Source organism: Columba livia, chromosome 1 (genome assembly GCF_036013475.1).
Source record: "Columba livia isolate bColLiv1 breed racing homer chromosome 1, bColLiv1.pat.W.v2, whole genome shotgun sequence".
Taxonomy (NCBI): Eukaryota; Metazoa; Chordata; class Aves; order Columbiformes; family Columbidae; genus Columba; species Columba livia.
In genome coordinates, this window is record NC_088602.1 from 33,304,812 (window position 1) to 33,325,691 (window position 20,880).

General features: G+C 39.2%; 1 protein-coding gene across 13 annotated transcripts in view; it reads left to right on the forward strand.

Moving 5' to 3' along the window:
• The window catches only part of ENOX1 (ecto-NOX disulfide-thiol exchanger 1), a 362,839-nt gene that overhangs the window by 140,547 nt on the left and 201,412 nt on the right, over positions 1-20,880 (forward strand). Inside the window, exon 1 of one of the 13 annotated variants that reach the window (XM_065054463.1) lies at positions 12,216-12,433. The exons of 11 other annotated variants lie outside the window; for them this stretch is intronic. The gene's annotated coding sequence lies outside the window, so the exon portion shown is untranslated. Of the gene's footprint in view, positions 1-12,215; positions 12,434-17,461; positions 17,482-20,880 lie in introns of those variants that run through there. One more of the 13 variants, XM_065054421.1, reaches the window with a different exon arrangement.

The following is a 20,880-nucleotide window of genomic DNA, read 5'->3' on the forward strand; positions in this document are numbered from 1 at the left end:
TAAGGTAGAAGAGTCCTTGAAAGTGAAGGCCAGTTGATTGTTCAATATGACAGCAAAAAGGAGCTGGGAAGTTGAGCAAAAAGAAAGCCAAGTGTGAGGTTAGGGGCTGATCTCTGCAGCAGCATTGTGGATCAATACATCATCAGGGCACGGCTGAGTTTGTCAGTGGCCAGGAAAAGAATGTTGCAGTAATTGAGACATGAGGTGATGAGAGCCTAGATAAGAATTTAACAGCCTGGCTGGCTGTGAGAGGTGTATCTGAGAGATGCTAATTGGAAAGAATCTGCAAAATCCTGGGTACGTCCATAGAGCAGGCAGGGCCCTGAGTGCAGCTGGTGGGGACCATCCTGCAGAAAGCTCACTCTGGACAGCCCAGCCACCAGAAGCAGTGAAGATGTGGTGATGTGGGCTTTGACGTGGTCTAGCTATGCTGTAGGCTATTTTAAGTCCAGAGGCTGCCACCACTGGATTTCACTACTCCTTTGCTTGTGTACTCCACATTTCTTTTTGGGGAAAATGGTGCTTCTAGAACACTAAAAGATTGTTCCTATCTACTTTTTTTTCTATCTTTTTCTCTTGGGCTCTTTGGCTCATGTGCACATGAATAGATGGAGTTTCCAGTTTCTAGGATTTGGCAGCTTCTCAGACCTCGTTGTTTCCTGCAGATTGCCTTTCTTTCTCTTGGTACTGAAGTCACTAGTATGTCACCGGTAGATACTGAAGAAAACTGAAAAATTAGGCACATTTTCTAATTTTGGAAGAAAACAGAATTTGGCCAGTTGAAGAACTGTGTGCAGGAAATTAAAAAGAAAAACCCAAACAACCTGATCTCCCTAAGGCAAACAATAAAATCAATCAAAAATACTGCCAAAGGTAGAAAACTGATCACAGTCCTGTAGGACCTTAGACTGGGAGGCAGTGGCGAAACAGTGTAGTCTAACACAGTCACTGTTTCCCAGTAGCTGTCATTTATCTCCAACTCTTCTTTCCAAGTCACTTATCTCATTAAAATTTGTCACATGCCCTTTCCTGAGGCCCGTTTGTTGCATTTCCCATGAGTAGCACTGCGCTTTGGGGGGAGACACAAGCCTCTTGTATTGAAAGCGGGAGTTCTGCAAATGGCTTTAAGTCATTTGGCTACCAAGTGCACAGGGCTGAGCTTTACCCAGCAGGCCAGCTAAAATCATGATCTTCCTTTAGCAGGGAAAAGACACATCTGTTAAAGAACAAGTGCTGCCTTACAACAGGTCGTAAATATGACCATGGAATTAATATTTGTTTTTATTTACAGTGGCATAGGAATAAGGCTGGTTTACATTCTTCCACAGGTATATGACACACATATGTAAACAAAAGTAGAAACTTCAGAAATGTGAATAAGACAGTGGATTACTCATAGGGAAAAATCTCCGTTTAGAAATTCTTTGTTATATCTGCCATGGATTATTTTTCAAAGAAGTCTGAAAACTTTGAATTAACCTTGGTATTTTAAGTACAGTTTCTAGGGAGCCATAATAAAGCTTGTGCTCTAATAGCTTTCAAAGTCAGCAAGTAGAAAAAAAATAATCAGTGGGAGCAGAAGGATGCAGCAGCATGAGAAATGTCGCCCATGACATTTAAACTTGAATTGATCTGCTGTGACATTAGTAACATTTGTTGGTTACTTAGGGAAAGGATGTTTCCAGTGGTGGGTGGGATCACAGATGTCCTCTGGTTTTAAGGCCTTGGATGAACCAGTTGCTCTGTTTTTGTGATGCTGACAGGAAGCTTTTTACTGAAGCAGAGAAATCCTGATAGTAGATAGTTTGTCAGGCTGTATGCTTTAGTCCACTGTGGGTGACATGGTTCATATTTTGCATTACTGCTCGGTAATCTTGTGCAGGGAAATTCCCTCTAATAAGGGATAACTAGATCCCTTGGCTGTTTAATTATTTAGCTGTGATCCATTTCTGTGGAACAAGTACATGTCGATGAAAACTGGACAGAGGCCACCAAATAGCCATCGAATAATTTTTCTCATCAATACTTAGCAGAGTGTTTGTCCTGTAAGAAACACACAATTAAAGCCATTTCTAATCCCTGAGCTATACATTCCCCAGGGGTGATGCAATTTCAACCAATAACTGGATTATAATGAAATTTGCATGTAGCCAACACAGGGCTTTCTGCTTTAAAAGCAAAGAGACTCCAGCTCTTTTGGGGGATAGTTTTTTATGTGGAAGGTGTTTGGTGTTTCTGCTTCAAGAAATTGTTTCTACATTTATTTTTTACATTTATTTTTTGCCATGCAGTTATGAAACTTGGTCAATAGATGTAGACTTTAGTCCCAACCTTGGCATTTTCATTTTTTAAAGCTAAGATTCAGCGGCATTTGGTTTTGCCCTTAGTCTTAAAGAAAAAAGGAAAACCCAAATACAGGATGAAGTCTGATAAATTCTTTGCAATGTATCATTCTGAATATAAGAGTCAGATGTCAACAACTTGAATTATTTGTCTTAGACTCTGGCAGCTTTACATGTCAGGGAAAAATTAAATTTCATTCTGCTAGACTTGTCCTATGCGGTTTCATTTAGCAAGCTAGCAAAAACAAGTGTATATAGTTGGCCTACAAATGCACACATTTTGATGACTGGATTATGTAATTTATTTGCTATGCTATTCTTGGTAAAATGTGTATTTGTTGTACTGCTTTTGATATTTTGGTTGGGTTTGATATTTTGTTACTAGGAAAGAATGGAAAGAGTAGGTAAAGCTCTTAGGTAAAGCACAGCATACTCGGTCCATTTGGGAAGTGATGTGGTCTCTCAGTTTTGAGTTTCTCTAGGGGAATTAATTGGTGTCTGCTGGAACCAGGCCCCAAAATAGCTTTTAAATTACACTGGTGCATTCCCTGTACTCTGCTGCTTGAGTCCTGACAGGACATGGCATGTTGGGTCCATCCCACTGGACCTTAAACACCAGCACCACAGGTATCTGATCCCTCTTGCACTACCCTCGTGCCTTTTGTTAGTGGAAAGATGCCAGAAATGGAGTAGGTCTCTTCTGAGAATCATGAATAGTTTTTCAACACCGGTTCCTCCTCTGTCCACCTCTCTTTTGGGATTCACCATAAGGATAGAAAGTTGACTTTTCAGAGGAGTTAAACTCTCTTAGAAAAAGTTAGCCTAGTGCAGATACTCTGTATAAAGGTGATAGTATGTCCCTAACTAAGGGCCATTTTCCAAGTTGAAGGAAAGAAGTATAAATATTAAAAGCCAAGCATGACTTAAAACAAAACAAAAACCACCTGCAAAATGCAGAAGACTGCCAGATTAGAATCCTTAACTTTTGAGTCCACATTCGTGACCCAGCCAAATATAACAAGTTCTATTGAAGAGTATAGAGCCTAGAAACTTCTCATTAATAACCACCCTAGTCTTTTATGTATTTATTTAAAATCTAGTGGAATAGATAGAAGCATCAGGGATTTCATAAATTTCCTGGTCTTCAACTGGTTTAACGCCTTAGTTAAGCAAAGGTGGGAACCTGTACTCTATACTTTCAAAACAGAGTTGAAATTAATTTGTAAAACTGCAACTGTGTTCACATGGGCCATAAACTGTGTTAACAAGGGCTATCTGTTCCCAGGTAAGCACCTTAAAACCATGCAATGCAAGGGAATGGTGCTGGTCGAGTGGGACCCTTCCTGTGCATTTAGAAATCTGTTCTATTTTGATGTGATTTTTCTGAATGAATGAAAAGGTCAAAGTAATTGCTGCAGCAAAATCCATTTATCATCATACCTGGGCAATATAGGGAGTACCCTCAGGGTCCAGGTTTGCGGAACTGTAGTTCCTACATGACCCATCCAGGGTCTGCTCACCACGTGCTTGGAGCCAGGACCGTGCTGCTGTGCTCTGGTTCTTTTAGTGGTTTTTAAAAATTACATTCAACAAGCTCTGTTTTCCACTGCCATCTCCTCTCCCAACAAAATCCTGTCAGCTGGGGCTCAGATAATATATCAATCAGTGAGACTTTCAAACCAGGAACCGGCCATTATACAGCTGATTGCATAAAGTCTGGATGTGAATGCAGACGTGAATCCTCCTGACAAGCTTGAATAACACAAGGTAAGACTTGACAAAGCCTGGATCCATGTGGTGTTACTGACCCATTTTCCCCAAAATGCCAAGATCAGGTACATGATTGAAAGTACATAACCCAGTAGGTCCTGGTCTCCAGAAATGGCTTGTGACTGGGGAGGAAAACCAACAAAGAGCTGCATTTACCTCCTTGGTTACATGAGGGCGTGGGTGGAAGAGGAGGTGTGTTTGACACGATCACAAAGAGCAAAGCACCATCTGTGCCCAAAAGCCCCTCAGCCTGTGTGAGTGGTTGCGTTTCCCTCTCCAGCACATCACAGGGCAGAAGTGTCGCCCCTTCTGCTGCAAGGCACGCCATGGCAGGGATGGAGGGAACTGTAACATCTCTCCTGCCTCTGCTGTTCCTCCTCAGCCAGGTTTCGTCTGTGTTTCCCCACACACCTCAGCAGAGGTGAGGAGCTGCCCACAAACCCCCAGCTCTGCTTGTGGCCTTGCATCCTCTGGGAATCCAACCATAGTCCCAAATATCCCTGCAACATTATTCTGGATGAAGGAGGTGGTACAGTTTTGTCCCCTTTGCAGGTAGTTTGTATTTTTGGTAAGAATCCTTTTCTTCTAGCACCTTTTCATTTTTTTGCATTTATTTTCCCTCTCTTCTGTCTCCTTCATTCCTGCTCAAGCTGAAAGAAGACACGTTACATCTGAGTTCTACTCTGCAAAACATGGATTTGAAATTAGCAGAATGAGCTAGTCCATTCGCCGTTTATTAAAAACTGTTTTTCTGGGACTGATAAGGAAACCAATTAAAAGCCATGAAGTCTATTTTCATAATAATGCTAAATGGGGCACTTCATAAATTGAAGATTCACCATGCAAAGAAAAAGTGATTTATTGTAGTTTATTAAAATGAGTCCAGGATTCTTTAAAGAGAGAAGTAGTAACTTTTTTTCCTCTTGTTTTGAAATTCGTCCTTAATTCTTGCTCGTCATTCAAGCAAACTTCCTGCAAAAGCCAGGGGGCAGTTCAACAGCTGTTCTGTGGACTGAAAGCGATGGGATATTTGCTTAAGGACACGGCAGAAGAAGGTGAATCATATGCAGTGAACAAATAATTTATCAGGTTGGCCCCATTTCTTTGTTGTCATTTATCTGTGAACAGATGACAATTTCAGCGGTGCTGTTTATTTTCAGAATCTGACAGATGAAAACATATATAAACAAATGTGACTGCTGAATTTCTCATGAACTTTAATCGCTTATACAACTGGATATGCAAAGCATGTTGGTTTCACTCTTTTAATTGGATGTGTGGCACTGGTTTCAGTCATCTAGCTGAATAGGATTTAGTGACCTCTGGGATAAATTAATGTGCAAAAATCAAAATGCATTTTCTATTAGACTTCTGCAGAATCATTTTAGAATTCCAGCCACAGAATTATTTTGCAAAGATTTGAGGAATGAGGAGTAGACTGGAAAGAAATTAGCAAAACAGTCCCAATAAATTTGCTCATCTGCTTTCAGACAGATGTGTGGAGAAAGTTGGTTATTCTGACAATTTCTATTAGGTATTTAGCCATCTTAGTCAGCAGATATATTTGCAAGTGTAATGATCATGCTTTACAGCAGTTTTAAACGTAAAAACAAGAGGGTTTTATTGATACTGTCTGTAAACAGTGCTATACTTTTTACTCATGTTTAAATGCCATGTGCATATTAAGTGCTTATTCTCCTAGCAATAAACATGGTTTAGTAAAATTTATATTTTGATGTGCATGGAAGTAAATCATCAGAAGATTGGGTGAACTGAAATGTGTAAACTTTTCAAGCTGAAGGAACCAAATTACCAAAATGCAAAACTAGTTACCTGCTTCATTAAGAAGCATGAGTACAGACGATTTTTATTAAAAAAAGGATGGGAAGCAATTGGTGAGAGAGTGATTGCAGGAGATAGTCTCTGTACTAATTTGCTTGTTCAGGATGTACACAAAATCCAATTTACCAATCATTTGTAGTTTTTGTAGATGATCATATTGTGGCAATTAAAGGATGAGTCATTTTTCCACAATGTTGCTATATTATCTTAAAGTTATCATCTTGGTTTAATTCAGATCTAAGAAGAAACAATTTATTTTAAAATGTTACTTTTCAGATCTCATTTCTTCATCTGCACTACGAGTGCCTAATCTTTTGTCTGCTATATATTGTAGGTTCTCATGCTCAGAGTGCGCATCCTACCAGTGTTCATATAAACAGATGTTCCCCATATCCTGTCTGGCTCATTTTTTTTTTCTTTTCTTTATAGAGGTCATAATTCCACCATATGCAGTGCTGTAGACATTTTCATGGTGGAAAGCTACAGTGTCTTTCAGAAATGCCATTTCCCATGATGGACCAAAGACTGTGTGGATCTCACGGTGACAGATGTTCATTTGAGACAGTCTGGTCAGCATCAGAAGGAAATGAATATGTGAGATGCTGAGGTAGTTCCTCATGTGAAAGGAAACAGTTAACCTCACGGGGAAACAGGCTAAAATCTAAAACCAAACTTATTTGAGATATATTACCCAGTAGGGTAGAGAGAAAATTCTCTTCTGTAAACATCGTGGATTTTTCTTTTTTCTTTTTCCCTGTACTTCATCTATTTCACTTTCAATTTACTGAGATTTCCTCTGCACACAGAGCAATTATTTCTCTCATGTCTACATGACTGACCAGGGGGGCTTAGCTAAAAAGGAATCTTCTCCTTGGCTTCAGACCCTGAGGGTGTGCTCTGCAAGCTTGCACTGCTAACTTGTTAGCTGGAGAAAGAAGGGGTCTGCAAACTCCAGATCAAGAGATCACTCATACTGAAGAGGAATCACAGAACTCTACCCTTGGAAATGGGCTGAGGACTGATGGATTTTTGGAGTTTTTTTATCCTTTACTCTTGCAGTAGGTGGAGGAATGATGGATTTTGTTTTAATCCAGCCCTATAGGATGAGCGAAAACGAAGCTGAACTGGCTACAGAAAAAAAGTCTCTGGGTTTGCTAGAAATAGATAAAATGTTTCTCACAGTTTGTAAAAATTGCAGTAAAAATGAACTGAGACTTGGAGACAGCATGACTTTTGTTTATAAATATTTGTATTTCATGCTGAGAATTCCTTCAGCTGTGTACATGCAATTTAAAAATATCAGATTAAAAAAATCTGACTCTAACAAAGTAAATTTGATGGATTAAATATTACCAGAATTTAGTTTTTCTTGATGCAGGACAGAGTGGAAGTGCCCATTGGGCAGCTGTTCACATGTGGTGTCCATGTCATCCTTGAACCCTGTTCTCTCTGAAACTACAGTCGCAAGTTGACCCTGCATTTTGCAAACCACCCATTAACACTTGCCTTTGTGGCCCTGGATGGGTGAGCCATGCAGTGATCTAAACCATCTGCAGTCTGAACAAGTGTTTTCACAAGCTTATTTATTTTAGTAATTCAAGGTTCTTAAATACAGCAGGGGGAAAAATGGCTATTAGCACTGTTTAATTTTTCTGAACTATTGACCAAAACCCATGTAGTCCAAGTATGGTGGTTCTTCCTTACCCCTTCTCCTCCCAGCTTTTGTCCATTTTGCACATTCTATAATATCTATATATATCCAGTGGTTTACACTGTATGTCAAAAGTGGCTACAAGTAGCTGTTAAAATCCTACAGTCATCTGCTAAAACCAACTCTTTGCAAAGTAGAATATTATTTTTTTCTACCTCAAACACTCATTTTTTTTCCATATCTTACCTCAACTGAAAAAGATGGCAGTGCTTTCACTGGTTTTGACGAGAAGATGTCTGATTACTTACCTGTTTTCAAATATGCCTGGAGGTCACAGCAGGAGCCATTTTTCAGAAAGGTTCAGATTCCAGCCTGAGTCCCAAGCACACAGCCAGGGGTTTCAAAAGGATGCAGTGAAGAAGGTTAAGCTATCCAGAAATCCTCTCTATAAATATTGATGAGGGAGCTGTAGGAAGCTTCACTGTTGAAAGATGCTACTTTCATTTGGAAAACGTAATGAGGAAGGAACTGAGCTCTTTTGAAAACCCAGTCAGGCTAGTGGGTCCCAAGCACCTGAGAACACGATGCTGAGTAGTAAAATGCTTTATCAATGTTTCGAAGGCTCCATGGAAGGGGATAAGTGTAAAGTGGAGGTACATTTGTGCCTCTATGGTTTATTTTGGAGGATTTCCAGTCATACTAAAAAGCCGAACATCCCCTGGCATCTCATGGTGTGCACTGACAATCTGTGCTTCAGCAAGATAAAGCCCTTGGGACTGTAGCTGATGGGTGGTAGAGGTCGTGGTTGGTACAAAGGGAAATTGCTGCCGGTCCTTTGCAGCTCTCTCGAGGCAGAGCATTATCTACAGTTGAATATTAAAATATTTGTGCCCATGTGAGAGTTTATCTTAACACTCTTGAATTATATCTTCAGCCTGAACTAAAAACTTCTACCACACTGAACATAAGAGCCTTGATTGTGTTGAGCACCTTATCTGTATTTGTTCTCTTTGAACATGTTTTGTTAGCAGAGTCACTTCTCAGAGCTGAGCTATACCAAACAAACAAGCCAGTGTGCACATTTCTGGAAAAATACTTCTTATACCTAAAGGGCTTTTCTAGAAAAAAATTGGAAAACACCCTACACAAATAAATGTCATAGAATAGACTCTTTTGAATAATTTTCAGTAATCTGCAGATTTGTCTCACGCAGTGGCTGTCAAAGTTTGTGTTCAAAACATTTCTTCAGAGAACCCTCTCAGGTTACGATACAGTTAAATGCTAACTAAAAATTAAGAACATTTCAAATATCTGCTTCAGAAATTTAATTATGTCATGATTCAAAATTTGCAGGCTTCAGTATCTGTAAGGATGCTACTTAATTTCCTGCAAATGCTATTGGACTTATGCTGCAATCAGCTAGAATATTTTATGCATAATCATGTGGTGCTCAGTGCCCATAATTAACAATTGTGTGTCAATTTGTCAAGCACCATAAAAGACAAATGGGAACATGAACTGTATTCTCATTTTTCTGTGGGTCAGCAAATATTTTTCATTATAAATTCAATTTTCCAGAGGACTTCCTGAGATTACTTTAGTATTTTAGTCATTTAAAAACAAACAGTATCCACTTTGCAATTACATTAATTCCTGACTGGAAACTCTTCTAGATACAATATTTTGATTTAACTTATAGTTTGTAAATAAGGGAGAACAATGTTCCTTCTGTAGTCTGGCAGAAATATCTGGCAGGTGGATGAATTGTCTTTTTTGGTTTTGGGTAGATGCTGATCTGGTGGGCTACCTCTGCTCCCAGTTTGTCCTGAGAGGCATTGCAAAGTGCTCAGCACCTCTGAGGATCAGGACCTCCTCCATTTATCTCACTGCAGCTGTTTATTCTCTTCCTATTTTCTGTTTCGTTTCTCAACTCATTCCTAGTACTGACAACTATATAAGTGAGAGTATGACATGATCATTGCATTAATTTCTGAGTACCTTGACATTAAATCACAATCAGGCATCTGAAGGAAGATAATTAAAACAAACAACCAACCTAAATCGATCAATGGTTCCAGCAAACAGTTGCACATCCCCTGCTAGTGGAGTAGAGCTGTTGTAGTCACATCAGTTTTCTTCACAGGGTGAAAAATCCTTCATAACCCTGTTCTGTGTAGCAAGAAATCAGACTTCAACAAGGGTATGTATTGAAAGGGTTAAGACAGTCTAATACACTTCATGTGAATACGACTGATAGAATATATGAAGGCTCTACATAGCACTGGGTTTCTATCCTGCCTGCTGAACCTGCCCATCTCAATACACATCTGTGGTTTCTGTGGGGAATAGGTTTGTAAGCAGAGATTATCAACTTGCTCCATTCATTTGTATAGCCATCATCGTCTCCAGTCAGAAAACCCAGCCCAGAAATGCTGGTTTAGAAGCAGAAGTTAGTTTTTCTTATTTATAGTGGGTAATACAGTTATGGGACCTGTACAAAAAAACAAAAACAAACAAACAACAAACAAACAAACAACCTTGACAATTATTAAATTGGAGTAGTTTGTGCATATTCTAGCATAGTGGGGGTTTGGTTTTATTTCTTTCAATTAATTTTTCTTACCTAATGTTCATTGGTAATCCCATAAAAGTCCCAGCTACGGCTGTTGAAATTGCTTCACGCCAGGCACAAAACCAGGAGATGGAGAGAATGACAGTTCTGCTTTCATGGACATGACTGGCATCTTGCTAATCCCAGCTGGGGATCCTGTATGACTGTTTTTATGTGCCCATATACCAAAGGAAATATGGAAGAACCTCTTTTAGTGAGAAAAAAAGAAAAAAAAAAAAGTGGAAATTATTTTGGCCACTGTACTGACTTGCAAGTGGGGCGGCTGAACTGAATTTAAGTCATAACAACTGAAGAGCAAGGATCAGTGTGGCTAACCCAGGAAGCTGGGATTTGTTTGAGGAGTTTCTGCAGCACTTTGAAATTTTATACATCATTTGTAGTCACTTGCTGAACCAGAAAACAAATAAAACTGAAGGGCAGGGAGGATGTGGGCAAATTATTCTTGACTGCAAAATGGTGAATCTCTACTCTGTTTTGAAGGAACCACTTGATGGGGATGGAGTAACTGCAATTGCAAGGCTCTCTCTGAGTGTATGAGCCTTTTGATAATGCTGTCACATAAATGCCACATATTGGCTCATTCTGTGGATTCTTTTCTCACTGGGAACTGTACTAAAACTTCTAAGAGGTTTATGAAACTGCTATTAGAAAGAAATATTTTTTTCTAAATGGGTTTAAGTCCAAGATTGAGTTTTTAAAGATTCCCTGCATTCCTTAAACTATCACAGTCCATTTCCTGTGTGTCTATACACACATTTATTTTCTTAACACTTTTCTTTAAAATTATTGGTGAAAACTTGACTTTTCTTTTTGATCTCTTTTTTGATCTTCCTGGTGTACTTCCCCCTTCTATTCCAAGTATCTTTGACTTCTCTGCTCTCTCTGACTTCTCACAAAGAAATTAAATTCATAGGAAGACTATTCCAACAGAGCGCAGCAGAAGAAAAAATGGTATATTTTGATGTGATTATAAATCCCAGTGTATTTGACCCAACATTCAAAATAAATCCTTGCTTCGTGCCGGATGACTCGTATCAGGAAATAACTTTTTGTAATGAATGTGTTTTTTGTGTAAATATTAAACATCACCTCTGTGTTATAGATATCAGTTGTATGTTGACAACAGAGCACTGATCACATTATAATTCAGTAGGCAAGCTTGTCAGTGTAGTACTACAGCTGAAGTTTAAACGATTTCTTCTTGAAGACTTCATTTGGAGCATTCCCCATTGCTACTGTAATTGCGTATCTCTTTTTATGCTTCTGCTGGTGGATCCGCGTATTAGAGGTGGATCTTAGGAGAACTGTGCAAGTGCAAAGATTGAAAATAAGGCTCAGAGTTTGCTAATTCAAAGCCAGGCCAGGGTGGTCGCTGTGAAATGCCATAACCATCTGACAGCAGGTCAGATGATCACTTAGAGGTCTCTGTTCACCTCATACTGAAAGGGCACTTAATCACATAAAACACAAATAGCAGTTATCAAAATCCTCTGAGACTACATTGTTTTCTGCCTGTGTTACAAAAAGGGAATGCTGACTGTGTCTTCATCCAAGATTTAGGAAAGGACATTAAAAACTAGGGCTTAGCATCTTCCCTTAGCAGGAAGATGGAAGAAGGACAGATTTGGGATATAAGGCTTGAACCAACTCTTGGTATGTGGAGTTCATGGACATACAGTCTTTTCATACAGGCTTCATTTTAGAAGTGTTTGAGGCCTTTCCTTCTGCTTTTCCCAATGGAAGGCTGATTCCAAACCCAGTTAATGGCTAGGAACTTTATTTGCATTGCTAACCTAAATATATTCATGAACAACCTTTATCCATTTGTTTTGTGACACCATTACCTTTTATCTTGAATAGTTACTTATTAATAATTAATAGAGTATTAATTAATATTTAATAGAAAGCAAACATATCCTCCCTTACCTTTCCCCTTAGCTTTTCCTCTTCATTTTGCTAGACTAAAGAATCTAAGCTCCTCGAATCTCCCTTCAAGGTAAAAAAGGCACTCTCCAAACTGATTTTTGCAGCTTTTTCCACACCTCGTCCATTTTCATTTTGTGATGACAATGGCCAAACTCCAGTTTGCAAAATTCATGTGGCTCATAAGCTCTTACAATGTGTCTCCTTTGCTGATTATCCAGTGTTAATGCTGCTGTCCAAAATTCAAAAGAAGTGTCTTGCCAACACTACAAGGTAAGAAAATAAAATAAATAGGCACAGGATCACTGTTCAATGCTCTGATATGTGTGATGCTTCTAGTATGAAGCAGCAGCTTCCAGCTCTGCTGTGTATTCCACTGGCAGGAGCTCCTGACTGAGGTTGCAGGAACAAGGTAGGACATGGTGTTTCAGCAGGGAGATGTGCAATACAAGGGAAGGAGAGAGGCTAAGAAGTTATTTTGGAGAGATGTAGGGCACCAGATGTGAAGGCATGGGGGATATGTCCTTTGGGCTGTGATCATTTTGCAATGGGCTTATAGACTGTTGCTGAGATGAAATGTTAATATGCATAGCCTGGAGGCCAGCTGTCCTGCTAGCTTTAGCACCCTTGGATGTGTCTGTATGTCAGGCTGCAGTAACACCTGAGCTGTGTGAACAGCCTGGCCGAGGCTGTTTTAGTGTGGTATTCCACCTGGGCTCATTAGCCCTTCTCACATAGCCAGGCTGCTCTGAGTGCCAAGGCTGGCTGCTCTTTTCAGCCTCGCCTTGGATGTCACAGCCAAGCATTGTGGGTTTGGACGATGGGCATATAAACAGCAGAAAAATCTCCCAGAGTCTTGAATGTTTGTCAGGTACGTAAATATCTCAGATTATTTTCCTTAAATTATCCCTATGGGGATCATTTATGCAACAGTTTTATAACTAGTTTCTGCATAAAATATGGGCCTGGTACTCAGGTTATCTTTTATGTAGTCAAACATTTTCTTGTTTGCATGCTAATCTAAACTCTCCATCACTGAATAACTTCAGCAGCCTTACTGTGGTTTTCTTATGGTGCTTTGCTTTGGAAAAGAAAATGAATGTGTCTGCTTTTCTTAATCATAAATTCAGTCTGCTGTTCCTTTGTTGTAATTCTTTTGATGTGAACAAAACTCAAAATCAGTTTTTCGTGAAATTTAAATAGAAAGTATACTTAAGAACTGCATATGTGTTAACAATGAATTCTTTGCAACTGGATGCTTAGTAAAAGCTGGGGCAACATCTCTGTTTAAAGAATTCTTTCATTTTCTATACTTTACTTTTGATTGTGCCTGAGATATTGTTTCCAGTTTCAAAATAAGTACAGGATTGGCTGTTCTGAAGTGGTAAAGTGATCAGTTCAGACTTCTAGTTTACTTCCTTCAGGGTCCTCTTTTTAATGTCTCAGAGAAAAGTATTATAATAACCCTGGCAAAGGAACGTGAATGACATAGGGAGCCCAGATGACATAGGATTTCCAGTTTGCTGGATTATATTGGGCTGTGGCAAAGCTTATGATGTAAATCTGTCTTGTTGCAGACTACATCAAGTCATGACAATGAAGACAACACTTCTGTATAAAGCTCACCCGTCCTATAATGTGAGGACTGCAGCAGATCTCTAAGTGCTATCATTATATTTGCATCTGTGTATGTGCTATATGTACAGCACTGCATATTCCTGAGGTTTTGTCAGCCCAGATTTCCAAGCTCTCAATTGCAACCTGCTTGCATGTGATTCTAGTTTCTAAACTAACCTGTGTTTAATTTACCACCATTTAGACCTTTTATGCCATGATGATGGGCTTCACGGTTATGATTGCAGGCTCTGTCTTGGCCAGAGAGCAGTGAGATGTTTGCACCTTTAAGCTGAATATAGAAGCATTACTATTCCTCAGCTCTTGCTTTGAGGGTGCAGAGCACCTATATCACTGATACAGTGTCACCACAAGCAGTTGTTTGGACCCAAACCATGTCTTTTCACCTAGTCATTGGTAAGGGGGATGCTGAAGGCCCTTTGGGGCCTAAAACTTCTGCCACAGCAGCATTTGTAACCCAGTAGTAGTCATGACCCTAGTCAGGACAGGGTATCAACTGAGTGAGGGATTGGGGTATCCCAGAGGTAGATATAAAACCTGACCTTAAGACTAGCAAAGCTGAGTCTATTGCAGGGCGTGACTTGGTCTTTTCAGTGCTTGTGTTTGAGCAAGATTTAAGCTCTACTTGTTACTGTCACTTGTTTGATGCTACAAATATCTTCCACAGCTGGCAAAGCTGCTCAGACATAGCATTGTGTGGCACCCATAATGCCACTTCAGAGTTACTTTCTATAATGTAACCATACCTCTGATCCATTTTTTGCCATCTTTTACTTTATTTTTTTCCTGTAAAGCTTTAAATTCCAGATTGAAAAAAAAAAAGTCTCTGCTGTAGCAAAACCTAGAATGATAATTGGATCAAATGAATAATGCACATTTAAAGTCATAGTATGAAGTGTCCTAGTTTATGTGACGGATTAATCACCTTTTCCTTGTGAGTTATGTCATGACTTCCAAAATAATAGCTTAGTTTACACAGAGCGGCTGAAACCACAGACAGCTGTCTTACTAACTGCTTGTTCATAGCAACTTTGTGAAACTGGAATTTTAGTTTCTGCTAATGGTCAAAGAAGGTGGCAAAAAAACACAGGAGACCCAAATTTAGTTGAAATAACCACTTTCATCAAGATACGGTCATCATTTTTTAATTCTGTTTTGCTGTTTTGTGTATGGGATTTGCTGAATAACCATGTTCACAGTTAATCAGGATGTATATGATTCCCCCTCAAGAATAGGGAGGCCAAATGATGGCAGATGCATATCTTATTTCAGCCGTGTCCTGTATTTAAAGAAAAAACAGCTGGGAGCAATAGCGATTATCATTAGTGACACCCAGCCAACATATGCAGTCTTTTGGACTCCATTATAAATATGAAAAAATCACAGTTCGCAAAATACAGGGACCAAATGTTTTTTTATAATAGCTCAACCCTGGCACCAAGTATCAATATTTTATCTGAAGCTGTAAATGAGCACATTACAAAACTAGATCATTTTAGATTAGGATAATGACCATGTAGGTTTCAAGGGGTGGTGGAAAAACAGGACTTTTGAAAACTGTTTCCAAATTCACCTTTGATAGGAGAAAAGGATAGGAAAAAACCTGAAACAGGGAAGTGTTTGTAAAGAAGAAAAAGGAAAAAAAATAGCAACTACTATTAAGTGATTGTTTTGTGAAAGTATTTGGTTTTGCTCTCTGACTCTCAAAGGTATAATAAATATTGTCTAAAAGGCAAAATGTGCAATTCTGTAAGACAGACTTAAAACACTGCAATCAAATCCTCCAGCCTCCTAGAATGTTCAGCCTACCATAATTTAGAGTTTGTCATTAATAACTGACATGCTTTACTGACATATTTCTTTTTCCATCATGTATATGAAATTTTAATTAAATTGATCTTAGCATACTAAAAGCATGATCATTTGCTAGGAAATTTCATTGGGAATGAATAAATAAACTGAAAAATTATGGTTCTGAATGCTGAAAGACAACTTCAGACTTCTAGAAATGTGTTTTCTGTGACATTTACAGTTTTCCATCATCTTCATGTAGGACTATGATGTGTAAATTCTTTTCTCAGCACAAATTTAGGTTATAAATCTGAGTCTCCAATCTCATGTTCCAGAGTAAATAAAAAGAAATTGAATTTCTGTTGAGTCAACCTCTTTTTTCTGTTCAGAGTCAAATTCCGATTTTTTTTTGTTTTAGTGAACTAGTCCCATTGACTAGTGGCTGAAAGGCTAATACAAATGCAGAAATAGCCACACGGGGTCAGATCAAAAGTCAGTCTAACCCAGTACTTGATCTTCACCTCTGAAATTAATGCGTAAGAAAGAGTATAAGAAGAAGGAAGATATATATGGTTATTTGAAAAAAATGCTTTGTATTGCCACACTTCATTGTTCAAAGACTAGCTGAACTAGAGATGATAGCCCTTGACAGGTTATAATTTTGATGAATTGTTCCAGTCAACTTTTCTGTGCGTGTGAACTAGCAGTTACAGCTTCCCATGGCAAGGACTTGCACACAATTTAACAATGATGTTCTGTCTCAAGAACCACATCTTTTTGCGAGTTCTGAATTCACCACATGCTAGTTTCCTGCAATATGCCCTGATTCTTCTCTGTAACTTTAGACAGACTGAAGAATTCCGTTCCACCTTCTCCATTCCTGTAATGATTCTGTGAATGTCTGTTACATCCCACCCTCAGCCATCTCTTGTCCAGACTGAAAAGCCCCTCTCTGCAAAGCTGTTTTTTGCCTGGATGCTGCTACCTGCCACTGAGTGTACTTGCCACCCTCCTCTTGATTTTATTCAATTTTACCCTGTCTTTTCAGGGTGGAGAAACCAGGAGATAAGGCTGAAATTTTTACAAAGAGAGATGATCGTTCTGTTTGTTTTCTCTTACTTTCCTAGTAATTCGATTTACTTTCATGAGTACTGAGCTGAGCTGTTTGTAGAGTTGACTATTGTGACTCTGAGATCTCATTTGAGCCTTACAATAGTCTACCCAGATTTCATCACACTGTGTACAAAGTCATGATTGTCGGCTTTTACCACATGTACAGTGCTCCAAATTTAACTCTCTTCATTTTTACCTTCTGTTTTATTACTTAGTCCTGAACCTCATAGAATGCATCTGTACCATTGTTGTAGGAGCAGGAGAGCACTTTGAAGCAAATCTTCTTGTCATCTGCACTTACTGTGCATTTGTACACACTTAAGATGATCTGAGAGCCCATGGACTGGACTCCTTTCAGATATAATTACACCAAAAGATGAGCTCCAGAAGTACAAGTTGAGTGCCCCGTCTGCAGACATTCGACGATCAATAGGAGCAGACTGGAACTAGTCCAAATAAAATAAAAGGACAAACAAACCCCAAAAAATCCTGAAATGGGGATCATACGTGGTCTTCAGCAGCAACTGTTTCACTGTACAGATCTGCTCCTGTTGATCCTCATTTCTTCCTAGTTTTGACATGGCTTTGAGTCCTGTTGCAGTACTTCTCCAGTTGCCCTCTTCTTTACAATCCAGAGCAAATTAGTGTCATCTATAAGCTTTGTTACCATACTGTCTTTCAGCTTCACTAATAAATACGTCCAATATCTGGGGTTGCCACACCACTCCCTTCTGAGCATCGTTGGGGACCTCTTTTCGTTGTGAAAATGTACCTTGTGTAAGGTAAGAAAGTACATGAGTTTGAGAGAATGGTATATCCTTGAAAATTGGCATAAAAACCCTGATCTTCAACATTTGATTTAGTGGGAAAGAAAAACAGAGACTGGTCTTGAACAAACAGGATTTTGATGAACAAGCTGGTGTAGTTAATATAAATTCTCTCACTAACCTTCTGGTGACAGCTGTGATTATGATATCAAGCCTTGGTAACTTGCAGGACTATCACATTTCTCAGCACTCTGTTTTTCCATTTCAATAGGCAAAATTTCACTTATTGGCACATTTGATTTGGGATCTGAAGGAACCAATTTTCTGCTCTTTTTGAGATGGAAACTAATCTTGCTGGACTTCTATTTAAGAACTCTTGACAATGCTTACATTTTATTTTAGGAAATTGTTTTCATTACTTCAGTCTGCTCAACCAAAAACCTCTGTGCACTTTATTCAACTTTAGATACGCAGAGTAGGATAAATACATAAACTGATGGTGTGCAATGATTTACGATTAATTTAATCTTTTGCTGTTTTGATGCCTAGTTTTCCCCATCTGTCACACTTAGGATAGAAGGGGCCACAGTGAAGGAATCAAAAAAGGAAAATAAAGTGTCCTAGCCATCCTTCTATCAAAGAGGGGTCTGAGAACTCCTCCTTCTTCCATGAAACTTCTGATTACTGTGAAGTCATAACTGACCTCATAAATATGAGAGGATCTGTGATGCAGAGCTCCTTGGTGTCTCGTCTGTTAAACTCTTTTAACTAATAATGTGAAATCCACCATGAGATTAGAGGCAAACAGTCAAATCTGGAGAATCTTTCAGGCAGATATTTTTGGAATACTTAAAAGAAAATAAACCTACTATTGTTATTATATTGAATAATAGCTTCTCCTTTGTCAAACGACAAACGTGCTTCACAACTGCAATATTCTTTTGCAGTTGTTCTGCCAAAACTGCTAATAAATTAAATCCTTATTGTTAGGCATATTCATGACACATTTTGCTTCATTCCTGAGCTATGTGCCTTTTTGTTAGTACAGTTACGGAATTAACATACTTCTGTTACATATTTATAAATCTTAAATATTATTAACTTTGAATCACAGAATTAAGTGCTAACTCTGATTATTATTTTATTGTGAGAATGGAATAAGCATTTGTGCATTTAGTTTACAAGATAACATCTGGTGCAGAGGGTGCCAAACCACCAGCTATTCTGCAAATTGAGTGCCAGAAGATGACTTTTAAACTGAAGTCTGTGCTCCAAAGACAATGCTGCAATGCTTGGACAGAATTCAGGGGACGTGTGCTGCAAGAGGATTGCAGCCGGGCTGCCAGCGGGCAGGAGACATGCTTCCCCCGCATCTCTCTGGCTGTACAAATGGGGTTAGGCACCTGCTATTCTCCATGTTCCTCTTGTAGATATTAACAGAGTGGTTGAGACAGGACTCCACTGAGTCTCTGACCCCTTCAAATAGCTACTGTGCTAGGTGTGCCAATGAGAGAGATCTTGCTGCTTATTCCCCCCTTGCATTAGGGGTAGCTCCAGCTCAGTATAGTTTGGGGAAACTGAGTCTTTGTGTCTGCTGTTCTCCCCTCTCAGTTCAGCGCAGGGTATCCAAGCACAGCCTTTGAGGCACAGCAGTCCCATCTGCTGCTAGCACAGGGCGGGATTTGTCCATTGCTTTAGTGGCTCCTGGCAGGGATGCCCAGGAGCAGCCTAGAGACAACCACACTTCAAAATCCATTTGCAGACTGGTGGTTCCTTTTCACCGGTAGCCCACGGTGCCTTCTGAGTCAGCAGTTGGTAAAACAAAAGTACTATTTGCTAGATGCTGTCCTGAGATTAAATATCCATGTTTTTCTTATTCTTTTAAGAAGGCACGTCTGTGGGATTGTTGCTCAACCTGAAAGCAACTGATGCTGTTTTCTTGTGGAAATGAGCCTGGAATGACAGAGACTCTTGGTCTGGCACTGCTCAAAGCACTAGAGCAGAGAAAGGCTAAGAAGCAGCAAATTGGTAAAACATCAGATCAAGATTTTGGAGCTACAAATGTCTCTAAATGAGTTCATATTTTTTTTTGACATTAGCAACTTTCCTTTCTTTCCCAGAATTTTTTACCTTCAGCCCCTGGATTCCCTTGGCACACTGGTCGTTTTTTTCTGTGATCAGACTGAATCTAAAGCTTCTCTTTTTAGCAACATGAAAGGTGCTTAGTGTGTCCTATTTGAACAGTTTTACTGGCATAGAGTAGCATATATAATTTAAATGTATTTATGTTATTATTAAAAAAGAACTCAGATGGCAAGTAACAAATTCATGTGATTTAGCTTTGTGTCATGTACTGAAAAGCATTTAAAAATTGAAACAACAGTAAATCAAAGAGCATTTACATGCAATCAGACAAGGGGCCAGTTAAAAGACTACAGAAATGGAGAAAATGTAATCCTAGACCCTCCAGATGGGACATAGTACAGACCTGCTTTTAGCCATATCATGTCCCCGCACATACTAATATAAAGTTTATGCTTCTTTTTTGGTTTGTTTTCCTTTGAAGGAGATTTTTTTTCCTTCTCCAGTTTTTATCCTCTATCCTGCTGTGTCATTTATCTTTCATTATGTAGTTAAGCTATTCAGAAAAAAACAGGCTTTTTTTTTTTGTTTGGTTTGGTTTGGTTTTTAATACTTATTTATTTATGAATGATCTGGATCATGGTTCTTATGTTCATACTGTTCATTCTTCAAGCACTTCGTTCTGGCCCAGAGAGGATTAATGCAATTCATGTTACCACAGTGCTGGAAAATCTTATTGGTAAATCCTGGGAAATACGTTGGAAAACATTACTGAATATTGCATTCAGCTCTGGGACCCACAACATAAGAAAGACATAGTCCTGGTGGAGCAAGTCCAGAGGAGGCCATGAAGATGATCAGAGGCTGGAAACACCTCTCCTGTGAGGACAGGCTGAGAGTTTTGGGGTTGTTCAGCCTGGAAGAGGCTTTGGGGAGACCTTGTAGCAGCCTTCCAGTACCTAAAGAGGACCTACAGGAAAGATGGAGAGGGATTTTTTACAAGTACATGTAGTGATAAGACAAGGGGTAATGACTTTAAACTGAAAGAGGAAAGGTTTAGGTTAGATATAAAGAAGAAATTATTCCCCATGAGGGTGGTGAGGCACTGTCACAGGCTGCACCATCCCTGGAAGTGTTCAAGGCCAGACTGGACAGGGCTTTGAGCAACCTGGTCTAGTGGAAGGTGCCTATGCCCATGGCAGGGGGTTGGAACTAGATGATCTTTAATGTCCCTTCCAACACAAACCATTCTCTGAATCTATGAAAGGGAAGTTTCAATAGAATTACAGCATTATAACATGGCCTTCACGCTGCATCTTTGGAAAAATAATA